At 42.1% G+C, this 14409-nt stretch overlaps 1 protein-coding gene and 1 non-coding gene across 2 annotated transcripts in view; one reads left to right on the top strand and one right to left on the bottom strand.

The window, feature by feature from the left end:
• Window positions 1–14409, bottom strand: part of DSCAM (DS cell adhesion molecule) — an 823896-nt gene that overhangs the window by 766523 nt on the left and 42964 nt on the right. The gene's annotated exons all lie outside the window — the stretch shown is intronic.
• On the top strand, window positions 12290–12361 carry TRNAF-GAA. The gene has a single exon. It is a non-coding gene; the product is annotated as a tRNA-Phe (tRNA).

Here is a 14409-nt window from a genome sequence, read left to right as displayed (position 1 = left end):
TTAAATTCAAACAGCCGGGGGAAAGACTGTGCTTGTTATGTAGAATTCATTATCAGTATTTCAGAGTGCAGCCTCTATAAACATTTGTTTAGGATTGCTTTTATGCAATTGTTTGGAACATAAGCAGAGAAAGAGCTGAATGGGAAATTCCGGAAGCCCAGAGCTTGTTCAACTTGTTTTTCTTTTCTGCCTTGTTAGAAAGAAATCATTTCTTTTTCTTCAAATTTTAGTGCAATTGGAAGAATCTGATTTTTTTCTAATTTATCAGTTTATGTTCTTGAGAGTACAGAACATCACTTTAATGTGGGAAATGAGAGCCATACACCAGAGATTTTCTCTCTCATTATCATGCAGGGGAAAAAAAAAAGACCCTTTATTATATGTAAATGACTTTTCATAGGTATCTAATTCACTTATAAATATGTGCACATTCACAAACTCACATTATATTCATCCTTATCTATTTATCAGCCTGGAGCTGGTAAAAGACGAGATTACATGGTCAAACAATCAAGTTAGCCGACTGAGGAGATTTAGGTCAAAAATATGCTAACAGGAAAAAGAAACTATTCTTAACATAGGAATGAACTGAGTGGCTGGTTAAGGATTAGAAATATTATGGTTACACCACAAAGAAGAAATGCTGTATTTGATCTAAAAGGAGAAGCTGATTAAAATCTAGTATGATATCAGAATTTAAGAAAATCAAATTTGTATATAATAGAGAATAGAAATCACCACAGATGCACCCAAAAAGGAAAATCAAATACTTTAGAGTACATAAAATTTAGTAATACTTATATTCCAAAGAGGTGTTCCATAAACAAAATTAAAATGCAATGAGTTTCAAAATTGTACATTCTGTTAAAAAATTAGTAACCCTGATCTTTCTGCAAGATGGCGGAAGAGTAGGACGGGGAGACCACTTTCTCTCCTACAAATTCATCAAAAGAATAACTGAATGCAGAGCAAACTTCACAAAACAACTTCTGATCGCTAGCTGAGGTCATCAGGCACCCAGAAAAGCAGACCATTGTCTTCGAAAGGAGGTAGGACAAAATATAAAAGATAAAAAGTGAGACAAAAGAGCTAAGAACGGAGACCCCTCCCGGGAAGGGAGTCTTAGGCGGCCTTGCTTGGGCTAGGGTCCGGGTCTGAGTGCCCTGAGGACAATCGGAGGGAGCTTCTGTGAGGTGCCAACTTGAACTGTGGGAGACCAAAAGAGAGAGAGAAAATTAACCGTCCGGAACACACTGCCAGCCGTTTGCAGAACAAAGGGACGGAGAAAGTCCCGAGAAGAGCTCGCAGGCTGCGGACCGGCCCAGCCCCGCCGGAGGCAGGAGGCAGGGGGGAGGGGAGGGTCGCGGTGAGACACAGGGCGCAGGCACCCGACCGGCGCGGGCGGGGACTGGGGCTGGGGACGCAGAGGGCGGAAGGCGCGCGCACCCGCCTGGCGCCAGCGGAAACTGAGACTGGGTCCGCGGAAGGGAGTGGGTGCGCCACACCTGGGGATAGCGCGCCCATCAAGCCCCTCGCTGCCTGGACCGCTCTGACGGGGAAGGCACAGAGAGCAGGCGCAGCTTTTCCTTCCGCGCTTTTGTGTAACACCCGAGGGCTGGAACCTAGCGCAGCGCGGGGCGCGCTCCATATAGAACAGCCGGGAGCCTGAGCAGCGCAGACGGAGAAAGCAGCGTCAGCCCCTCCCGGCAGCGCCAGCCCGCCCCCGCAGGGCCAGCCCCTCCCCGCAGCGTCAGCCCCGCCCCGCAGCGCCAGCCCATCCCCGCAGCGTCAGCCCCTCCCAGCAGCGCAACGGAACTAGCTACCTGAATAAGAGTCCACCTCCGCCCGCCTGTGTCAGGGCGGAAATGAGGCTCTGAAGAGACCGGCAAACAGAAGCCAAATAAACAAAGGGAACCGCTTCAGAAGGGACTGGTGCAACAGATTAAAATCCCTGTAGAAAACACCGACTTCACCGGAAGGGCCCTGTAGATATCGAGAAGTGTAAGCTGGAACGAAGAGCTATCTGAAACTGAGCCGAACCCACACTGACCGCAACAGCTCCAGAGAAACTCCTAGATATATTTTTACTTTTTTTTTTTCTAAGTAAGGAAAAAAAAAAAATTTTTTTTTCTTTTTATATTTTTTCTTTTTTATTTTTTCTCTTTTATTTTCCTTTAAAATTCCCTATTACTCCCCCATTACTCCTTAACTTTCATTTTCATAGATTTTTATGATTTTTTTAATTAGGGGAAAAAAAATTTTTTTTTTTTTGTTTTTTTTTCTTTTTTATCTTTTTCTTTTTTCTTCTTTTTTTTCCTTTCCGTTTTCTCTTTTATTTTCTATTTTTCTTTTTCTCTTATTTCTTTTAAAGTCCTCTAGTACTCCTCTACTACTCTTCATTTTCACTACACTATAACCTTACAAAAAAAAAAAAAAAAAAAGAGAAGCCCTATCTTTAAACCGAAGATTATTCTCTCCCAATCTTGACTCTCTGTTTTCTACCTCAGAACACCTCTATTTCCTCCTTTCCCCTTCTCTTCCCAATCCAATTCTGTGAATCCTTGTAGGTGTCTGAGATATGGAGAACACTCTGGGAACAGACAGCTGCATAGATCTCTCTCTCTCCTCTTGAGTCCCCCTTTTTCTCCTCCTGCTCATCTCTATCTCCCTCCTCCCTTTTCTCCTGTTCATGTAACTCTGTGAACCTCTCTGGGTGTCCCTAACGGGGGAGAATCTTTTCGCCATTAACCTAGAAGTTTTATTATCAGTGCTGTATAGTTGGAGAAGTCCTGAGACTACAGGAAGAATAAAACTGAAATCCAGAGGCAGGAAACTTAAGCCCCAAACCTGAGAACACCAGAAAACTCATGACTACATGGAACTTTAAGTAATAAGTGACCGTCCAAAAGCCTCCATACCTACACTGAAACCAACCACCACCCAAGAGCCAATAAGTTTTAGAGCAAGACATACCACGCAAATTCTCCAGCAACGCAGGAACATAGCCCTGAACATCAACATACAGGCTGCCCAAGGCCACACCTAACACATAGACCCATCTCAAAACTCATTACTGGGCACTCCATTGCTCTCCAAAAGGAAGAAATCAAGTTCCACACACCAGTACACTGACGCAAGCTTCCCTAACTGGGAAACCTTGACAAGCCAATCGTCTAACCCCACCCACTGGGTAAATCCTCCACAATAAAAAGGAACCACAGACCTCCAGAATACAGAAAGTCCACTCCAGAAACAGCAATCTAAACAGATTGAAAAGGCAAAGAAATACCCAACAGGTAAAGGAACATGAAAAATGCCCACCAGGTCAAACAAAAGAGGAGGAGATAGGGAATCTACCTGAAAAAGAATTTAGAATAATGATAATAAAAATGATCCAAAATCTTGAAAACAAAATGGAGTTACAGATAAATAGCCTGGAGACAAAGATTGAAAAGATGCAAGAAATGTTTAATAAAGACCTAGAAGAAATAAAAAAGAGTCAATTAAAAATGAACAATGCAATGAATGAGATCAAAAACACTTTGGAGGGAACCAAGAGTAGAATAACGGAGACAGAAGATAGGATAAGTGAGGTAGAAGATAAAATGGTGGAAATAAATGAAGCAGAGAGGAAAAAAGAAAAAAGGATCAAAAGAAATGAGGACAACCTCAGGGACCTCTGGGACAATGTGAAACGCCCCAACATTCGAATCATAGGAGTTCCAGAAGAAGAAGACAAAAAGAAAGGCCATGAGAAAATACTCGAGGAGATAATAGCTGAAAACTTCCCTAAAATGGGGAAGGAAATAGCCACTCAAGTCCAAGAAACCCAGAGAGTCCCAAACAGGATAAACCCAAGGCGAAACACCCCAAGACACATATTAATCAAACTAACAAAGATCAAACACAAAGAACAAATATTAAAAGCAGCAAGGGAAAAACAACAAATAACACACAAAGGGATTCCCATAAGGATAACAGCTGACCTATCAATAGAAACCCTCCAGGCCAGAAGGGAATGGCAGGACGTCCTGAAAGTAATGAAAGAGAATAACCTACAACCTAGATTACTGTATCCAGCAAGGATCTCATTCAGATATGAAGGAGAACTCAAAAGCTTTACAGATAAGCAAAAGCTGAGAGAATTCAGCACCACCAAACCAGCTCTTCAACAAATGCTAAAGGATCTTCTCTAGACAGGAAATGCAGAAAGGTTGTATAAACGTGAACCCAAAACAACAAAGTAAATGGCAACGGGACCACACCTATCAATAATTACCTTAAATGTAAATGGGTTGAGTGCCCTAACCAAAAGACAAAGATTGGCTGAATGGATACAAAAACAAGACCCCCATATATGCTGTCTACAAGAGACCCACCTCAAAACAAGACACACATACAGACTAAAAGTGAAGGGCTGGAAAAAAATATTTCATGCAAATGGAGACCAAAAGAAAGCAGGAGTCGCAATACTCATATCAGATAAAATAGACTTTCAAATAAAAGCTGTGAAAAGAGACAAAGAAGGACACTACATAATGATCAAAGGATCAATCCAAGAAGAGGATATAACAATTATAAATATATATGCACCCAACATAGGAGCACCGCAATATGTACGGCAAACACTAACGAGTATGACAGAGGAAATTAATAGTAACACAATAATAGTGGGAGACTTTAATACCCCACTCACAACTATGGATAGATCAACTAAACAGAAAATTAACAAGGAAACACAAACTTTAAATGACACAATGGACCAGCTAGACCTAATTGATATCTATAGGACATTTCACCCCAAAACAATCAACTTCACCTTTTTCTCAAGTGCACACGGAACCTTCTCCAGAATAGATCACATCCTGGGCCATAAATCTAGTCTTGGTAAATTCAAAAAAATTGAAATCATTCCAGTCATCTTTTCTGACCACAGTGCAGTAAGATTAGATCTCAATTACAGGAAAAAAATTGTTAAAAATTCAAACACCTGGAGGCTAAATAACACGCTTCTGAATAACCAACAAATCATAGAAGAAATCAAAAAAGAAATCAAAATATGTATAGAAATGAATGAAAATGAAAACACAACAACCCAAAACCTATGGGACACTGTAAAAGCAGTGCTAAGGGGAAGGTTCATAGCATTACAGGCTTACATCAAGAAACAAGAAAAAAGCCAAATAAATAACCTAACTCTACACCTAAAGCAATTAGAGAAGGAAGAAATGAAGAACCCCAGGGTTAGCAGAAGGAAAGAAATCTTAAAAATTAGGGCAGAAATAAATGCAAAAGAAACTAAACAGACCATAGCAAAAATCAACAAAGCTAAAAGCTGGTTTTTTGAAAAAATAAACAAAATTGACAAACCATTAGCAAGACTCATAAAGAAACAAAGAGAGAAGAACCAAATTAACAAAATTAGAAATGAAAATGGAGAGATCACAACAGACAACACTGAAATACAAAGGATCATAAGAGACTACTACCAGCAGCTCTATGCCAATAAAATGGACAACTTGGATGAAATGGACAAATTCTTAGAAAAGTATAACTTTCCAAAACTGAACCAGGAAGAAATAGAAGATCTTGACAGACCCATCACAAGCAAGGAAATCAAAACTGTAATCAGAAATCTTCCAGCAAACAAAAGCCCAGGACCAGATGGCTTCACAGCTGAATTCTACCAAAAATTTAGAGAAGAGCTAACACCTACCTTACTCAAACTCTTCCAGAAAATTGCAGAAGAAGGTAAACTTCCAAACTCATTCTATGAGGCCACCATCACCCTAATTCCAAAACCTGACAAAGATGCCACAAAAAAAGAAAACTACAGGCCAATATCACTGATGAACATAGATGCAAAAATCCTTAACAAAATTCTAGCAAACAGAATCCAACAACATATTAAAAAAATCATACACCACGACCAAGTGGGCTTTATCCCAGGAATGCAAGGATTCTTCAATATCCGCAAATCAATCAATGTAATACACCACATTAACAAATTGAAAGATAAAAACCATATGATTATCTCAATAGATGCAGAGAAAGCCTTTGACAAAATTCAACACTCATTTATGATTAAAACTCTCCAAAAAGCAGGAATAGAAGGAACATACCTCAACATAATAAAAGCTATATATGACAAACCCACAGCAAGCATCACCCTCAATGGTGAAAAATTGAAAGCATTTCCCCTGAAATCAGGAACAAGACAAGGGTGCCCACTCTCACCACTACTGTTCAACATAGTGTTGGAAGTTTTGGCCACAGCAATCAGAGCAGAAAAAGAAGTAAAAGGAATCCAGATAGGAAATGAAGAAGTGAAACTCTCACTGTTTGCAGATGACATGATCCTCTATATAGAAAACCCTAAAGACTCTACCAGAAAATTACTAGAACTAATCAATGAATATAGTAAAGTTGCAGGATATAAAATTAACACACAGAAATCCCTTGCATTCCTATATACTAACAATGAAAAAACAGAAAGAGAAATTAAGGAAACAATACCATTCACCATTGCAACAAAAAGAATAAAATACTTAGGAGTATATCTACCTAAAGAAACAAAAGACCTATACATAGAAAACTATAAAACACTGATGAAAGAAATCAAAGAGGACACAAACAGATGGAGAAACATACCGTGTTCATGGATTGGAAGAATCAATATTGTCAAAATAGCTATTCTACCCAAAGCAATCTATAGATTCAATGCAATCCCCATCAAGCTACCAACGGTATTTTTCACAGAACTAGACCAAAGAATTTCACAATTTGTATGGAAATACAAAAAACCTCGAATAGCCAAAGTAATCTTGAAAAAGAAGAATGGAACTGGAGGAATCAACCTGCCTGACTTCAGACTCTACTACAAAGCCACAGTCATCAAGACAGTGTGGTACTGGCACAAAGACAGAAATATAGACCAATGGAACAGAATAGAAAGCCCAGAGATAAATCCACGAACTTATGGACACCTTATCTTTGACAAAGGAGGCAAGGATATACAATGGAAAAAAGACAACCTCTTTAACAAGTGGTGCTGGGAAAACTGGTCAACCACTTGCAAAAGAATGAAACTAGAACACTTTCTAACACCATACACAAAAATAAACTCAAAATGGATTAAAGATCTAAATGTAAGACCAGAAACTATAAAACTCCTAGAGGAGAACATAGGCAAAACACTCTCCGACATAAATCACAGCAAGATCCTCTATGACCCACCTCCCAGAATATTGGAAATAAAAGCAAAACTAAACAAATGGGATCTAATGAAACTTAAAAGCTTTTGCACTACAAAGGAAACTATAAGTAAGGTGAAAAGACAGCCGTCAGATTGGGAGAAAATAATAGCAAATGAAGAAACAGACAAAGGATTAATCTCAAAAATATACAAGCAACTCCTGAAGCTCAATTCCAGAAAAATAAATGACCCAATCAAAAAATGGGCCAGAGAACTAAACAGACATTTCTCCAAAGAAGACATACAGATGGCTAACAAACACATGAAAAGGTGCTCAACATCACTCATTATTAGAGAAATGCAAATCAAAACCACAATGAGGTACCATTACACACCAGTCAGGATGGCTGCTATCCAAAAGTCTACAAGCAATAAATGCTGGAGAGGGTGTGGAGAAAAGGGAACCCTCTTCAACTGTTGGTGGGAATGCAAACTAGTACAGCCACTATGGAAAACAGTGTGGAGATTCCTTAAAAAACTGGAAATAAAACTGCCATATGACCCAGCAATACCACTTCTGTGCATATACACTGAGGAAACCAGATCTGAAAGAGACACGTGCACCCCAATGTTCATCGCAGCACTGTTTATAATAGCCAGGACATGGAAGCAACCTAGATGCCCATCAGCAGATGAATGGATAAGGAAGCTGTGGTACATATACACCATGGAATATTACTCAGCCGTCAAAAAGAATTCATTTGAACCAGTCCTAATGAGATGGATGAAACTGGAGCCCCTTATACAGAGTGAAGTAAGCCAGAAAGATAAAGAACATTACAGCATACTAACACATATATATGGAATTTAGAAAGATGGTAATGATAACCCTATATGCAAAACAGAAAAAGAGACACAGAAATACAGAACAGACTTTTGAACTCTGTGGGAGAAGGTGAGGGTGGGATGTTTCAAAAGAACAGCATGTATACTATCTATGGTGAAACAGATCACCAGCCCAGGTGGGATGCATGAGACAAGTGCTCGGGCCTGGTACACTGGGAAGACCCAGAGGAATCGGGTGGAGAGGGAGGTGGGAGGGGGGATCGGGATGGGGAATAAGTGTAAATCTATGGCTGATTCATATCAATGTATGACAAAACCCACTGAAATGTTGTGAAGTAATTAGCCTCCAACTAATAAAAAAATTAAAAAAAAAATTAATAACCCTAAAACACAACAACAAAAAAGATCACAAACTTATTTTTCAAATAACATATGAAAAAAAAGGAAATGGGCAAAGCACATGAATAGGCAACAATAAAATTCCAAAAATAACCTAAAGGCACAACAGGGAGATTGGCTAATAAATTGCAGACATATATTTACATATAATAAAACAGAATGCTATGTGAGAGTTGGACTATAAAGAAAGCTGAGCGCCGAAGAATTGATGCTTTTGAACTGTGGTGTTGGAGAAGGCTCTTGAGAGTCCCTTGGACTGCAAGGAGATCAAACCAGTCTATCCTAAAGCAAATCAGGCCTGAATATTCATTGGAAGGATTGATGCTGAAGCTGAACCTCCCATACTTTGGCCACCTGATGTGAAGAACTGACTCACTGGAAAAGACCCTGATGCTGGGAAAGATTGAAGGTGGGAGGAGAAGGGGACGACAGAGGATGAGATGGTTGGATGGCATCACTAACTCAATGGACATGAGTTTGAGTAAACTCCGGGAGGTAGTGATGGACAGGGAGGCCCGGCATGCTGCAGTCCATGGAGTCGCAGAGTCGGACACGACTGAGCGACTGAACTGAACTGAACTGAACCATTATAAAATTATAGAAGAATACATATTGACGTGGGAAATGTTCAGAAAACAGTAAAAAAAATCAGATAAGACGAATATTTAAAAGAGATATCCCAAAATATTAACAGTATATATCTCTACATTCTAGAACTACAAGTGTTTTCTTGTCTTTTTTACTTGTGCACAAATATTTAACAAATTTTACATTCATAATATGTTGTTTTTCAATTTGAAAAACGATAACAAACAGTGAAAAATTTTTAAGGGTTTAAAACTGGAACCGTTTAGAGAAAAGATTTTAGCATAAGTGTGAGAGATATTCTTCACAATCTTATAAAGTTATAGCCTAAGCCATTGAGATATGCTACATTCAAGAGTAAAGTGAGATAGTATCTTAGACAAATGTCTTTACCCTAGGCTGACATTTATCAGGAGTTGTGTTTGTAGGCAAACGACAATGTTGATTCATAAATATAAGGAGAAAGCTGGACCAGTAGGAGGTTCCTTGTGCTTCATTCAAAGTCTGTGTTTACCACATCAGTGACTCTCTTGCCAGAACACCTGTTCTGTTCTGGACTGAGCTGCTTGACAGGACCAGACTGCTGAGTTTTAGATTGGGTGGTACCTCCTCACTAACTGATTCTACACTGTCAATAGGTTGAGATGGGAGCTAACACATCAACTCTAGTTTACTGCATGCATCACCCCCCCATCCTCTCACATGAAAACCAACCATCAGGGTAACTGATGAGTAAAACACATGGGAAAAAAATCTCACAATAAACTACCCTACAATACCAGTGTCTTGTTGTTACTGTCATGACCTAACACAAATTTGGTGACTTAAAACAACTCAAATGTATTCTCTTACAGTTCTGGAGACCAGAAGTCTAAGATTCCTTTCACAGGACTAATGTCAAGGTGTCAGTAAAGGTTTCCCTGGAGCTTTCCAGGGAAAAAAGCTTCCCTGAGCTTTCCCTGGAGGCTCCACGGGGTGGGAGGACCAGCGGCAATCTATCTCCTTGAACTTTTCAGCTTCTTGGGGCTGCTAACATTCCTTGGCTTGTGATCCCTTCCTTGCATCACTCCAATCTCTTGCTTTGTCATCACATGTCCTACTGCCCCACTGGTCTCCCCACTCCCTCTCAGAAGGATCTATTAGATTTGATGTAACGATATCAAAACTAATAGACAGTCCAGGAGAATCTCTCCATGTCCAGAGCCTTCACTAAAATACATTTGCATAGGGTAGTTCTATTCCTGGGCTTCCTCCGTGGCTCAGCAGTAAAGAATCTGCCTCCAAGAGCCACAGGAGATGCAGGTTAGATCCCTTGGTTAGAAAAATCCCCTAGAGGAGGGCATGACAACCACTCCAGTATTCTTGCCTGGAGAATCCCATGGACACAGGAGCCTGGCAGGCTACAGTCCATAGGGTTGCAAAGAGTCAGACATGACTCAAGTGACTTAGCACAGTACAGTTCTATTCCTAGTTTTTTAAGGAATCTCTATACTGTCTTCCATAGTGGCTGTACCAATTTACATTCCCATCAACTACAAAAGTTTCCCTTTTCTGCACATCTTCTCCAGAAATTATTGTCTGTAGACTTTTTCATGATGACCATTCTGACCAGTGTAAGGTGATTCCTCATTGTAGTTTAGATTTGCATTTCTCTAATAATGACCCATGTTGAGCATCTTTTCATGGGTTTATTATCCATCTGAACCATGAGGAAATCATAATTGAAAAAGACATATGTACCCCAATGTTCATTACAGCACTATTTATAATATCTAGGACATGGAAGCAACCTACATATCCATTGAGAGATGAACTGACAAAGAAGGTGTGGTATATACACATAATAGAATATTAGCCATAAAAGGGAACATATTTTGAGTCAATTCTAATGAGCTGGATGAACCTAGCACATATTATAAAGAGTGAAGTAAGTCAGAAAGAGAAAAACAAATATCGTATATTAACACATATACATATGTGGAATCTAGAAGGATGGTACTGATGAAACTATTTGCAGGGCAGTAATGGAGATAAAGACTTAGGGAACAGACTAGTGGACATAGTGGAGGAAGGAGAGGTTGGGATGAATTGAGAGAGTGACATGGAAATAAATACATTACCATATGTAAAATAGATAACCAGTGGGAATTTGCTGTAGATGCAGACAGCTGAAACCTGGTGCTCCGTGACACCCTAGAGGGGTGGGATGGGGTGGGAGGTAGGAGGGAGGTTAGGGAGCGAGAGGCCATATATATACCTATGGTTGATTCATGTTGATTTATGACAGAAACCAACACAATATTGTAAAGCAATCACCCCCCAATTAAAAATGAATAAAAAAATGAATAAATACATTTGCAAAATCTCTTTGGCCACATAAGAAAATATTCAGAGGCTCTGGGCGTGAAGAAGTCCCAGCCCACAGAATTCCTCTTCTTAGAGCAGCAACTCGGTACATTTGTATTGATGTTTTAAAGTCCTGACACGCTACGATTCTCTTCAGAAGCACTAAATTGAAAGTAAGTCAGATAAGTGGGCTTCTGAGAGGAAAAGAAATACTCATTCTTGAACTTCCTGTTGTTTCCCCAAGTCTCCAAGAAGGGATGCACAGCTGAAAACACGTATGTTTTTAAGAACAATTACAGCACAACTGCCATCTGGCAGATACAGATGTGATCAGTGGCTCCTGCTTAAAAAATGCAAACGATGCCTTTGCCTCCGTGTGGCCTGTCTCTGCCAAGAAGGCAGTAAAAGCAAGAGAACGCCCCTCTGCCGAGTGTGCCACCCTGATCGCCCACCCCACGCCTGAGAAAACAACAGAGGGTGACTACAGTCACCGGTGGAGGTGACTGAAAATCTGTAAAGGCAAACATGGGGCCTTCAGGTTCCTTAATGCAGCAGGGTCATGCGACGGGGCTGATCACCCCCAGGACGGTGATGTCCCTACCACTGCCACACCCACAAGTGACCTACGGCAGGCCTCCAGGCTGCCCCTTCTCTTTCTCCTCATCATCTAGAAAGGTGACACATTTGTGTGTCTGTGATCATGAAACCACTGAGTTGTTTGGGGAGTTAGTAATTACTAGTGTAACTACTTACTACAACGAAAAGTAAGACAAAAACAATGAACTCCGACTTGGAGAGATTGGCAAGGAAGGGAGAGAGGAAGCAGAGAATGGAAGCCCATGTCTGGACCCTTCAGTTTCACTGGAGAAAATCACACAGCTGGGAGGATTTGTGTCACAGTAAACACACAGTCCAGGCTTCCCTGTGGCTCAGTGGTAAAGAATCTGCCTGAAATGCAGAAGACCCAGGTTCAATCCCTGGGTTGGGAAGATTCCCTGGAGAAGGAAATGGCAACCCACTCCAGTATTCATGCCTGGAAAATGCCACGGACAGAGAAGCCTGGTGGGCTACAGGCCATGGGGTCACAAGAGTCGGACACAAATTAGTGACAAAACCACCACCACAAAGACCCAAGCACTTACCTACCCAGGCTCCATTCCACTAAAGGTCATGGTCTTTTCACCTTTTCTAACCTCCCAAGCCTCAGACCCCTTGCTCTCAGGAGCCTATCTGCCCTCCCTCTTTAGAAAAAGGAGGAGAAAAGAGTGAAAAAATGCCTTTACCCATCTCACCACCATCACCAAGTCTCCAAACACTCCAGGATCAGGTCCCTCCTCCCCTCACTTTGGGATGAAGACAATGACATGTTACACGAGGCACTCCTCCGGCTCCGTCCACAGTGAGAGGGGGTGTGAAGATCAGACTGTGGAGGTGGCCTTGCTGATGCTGCATCTAGTTCAGAGTCAGAAAAGCCCAAAGTCTGCCAACCTCCATTAAACAGAAGCACAGAGGCTATTCTTCCCGAGGGTGAGAAAGCCTGGGGACAAGGTTCTGCCGGGGAGTGAGGCTTCTTCCACTCCAGCCTTTCTCCTGCGACCTGATCCCTCCTGGGTCCCTGTCTAATTGGTGGTCACCGATTCTCACCATTTCCATATGCCCTGGCCCCTCACTGAGCAGGGTTCCCCCTGGATCCCATCACCTCCCACCACTGACCCATTTCTCCCCATTCCCAGTAAACCTACACTGAGGAGACGCCTCTTCTTCCCCAGTCGCTGGTCTGGTCTCTTCTTCCCCAGTCACTCCACCTCCCACCCCAAGGCACTTCCTGCCCCCATCCTCTTGACATTTGCCATTGATGGCCATCGCTTCTCATTTCCCTTTACTGAGTCACATCTCTGGGCCAGATCCCAAAATGTTGGTGTTCTCCGGGATTCTCACTCAGGCTCTTCTCTCATCTTACTGAACACTTGCTCTTAGAGGTGGTGGCCACGCCCTGGCCCAGATGACAGTATATCAGGTCTATCAACCAGCTCTCCACTAGCTTGACCCAAGCCTGTCCCCCGAGCTCCACATCCACCCTTCCATCTGCTGTTTGATACTCCACTCAGATGCATTCACAGCATCTCAAACTGACCAGGGCCACACCTGAGCCTACGCTTTCTCCTCGCCCACCCCTAAACTGCTCCATCTCCAGTGGTCCCTGCATCAGGGAAAAGCACATCCACCCAGCCTTCCACACTAGACTCCCTTAAACACACCTTGAATTGGCTCCCTTTTCCCAGCTGCACTGCTTGGCAGTCCAAGCTCCCATCCTTTCTTCTAGGAGTGGTAATGACCTCCTAATGGCCTTCGAGAACCCCATCTTGCTCCCCTCAAATCCATCTTCTACTCTGACACCTCCTTATCTTCTGAAAATAACATGATCACATGACTCCTTTGCTTAAATACTCTAATAATTGCCCAAAGGCTTTTGAACAAAGAAGAGAAGTTGTCCCAACTCTTTGCGACACCACAGACTGTAGCCCACCAGGCTCCTCGGTCCGTGGGATTTTCCAGGCATGAATACTGGAGTGGGTTGCCATTTCCTTCTCCAGGGGATCTTCCCTACCCAGGGATCGAACCCCGGTCTCCCACATTGTAGGCAGACGCTTTACAGTCCAAGCTACCAGGGAAGCCTCTTTTTTGAACAAAACGTAACCTTAATTTGAGCCAACCATCTCTTTCTAACGGACCACCATCTACTTCTCCAGTCCTGTCTGAGTCATTCTTCTTTCTCTGGGACGATCCCTTCTGTTTCCTTGTCCACCTCCCCTGTTCACCTGCTTCCTGGTCCGTGAGGCTGACCAGTACTGAGGGCACTGCCAAGCTGCCCACACCCTCTGACTTCTGCGGGCTTAGGGCAGTGGGAGCCCTCGCAGAAGATCAGAGGAAGGGAGGAGAGTCGAGGCGGTCACTAACCCCCGGCTCATTTCCTGATGGGTTTCCTTAGCTTGCTGCATTTGCCAACCAAAGATCACTCCTCCTGGGAAGTGGGCCTC

This window comes from Cervus elaphus, chromosome 19, assembly GCF_910594005.1.
Source record: "Cervus elaphus chromosome 19, mCerEla1.1, whole genome shotgun sequence".
Lineage (NCBI taxonomy): Eukaryota > Metazoa > Chordata > Mammalia > Artiodactyla > Cervidae > Cervus > Cervus elaphus.
Note: the sequence above shows the minus strand (reverse complement) of the source record. Positions and strands in the feature narration are given on the sequence as shown.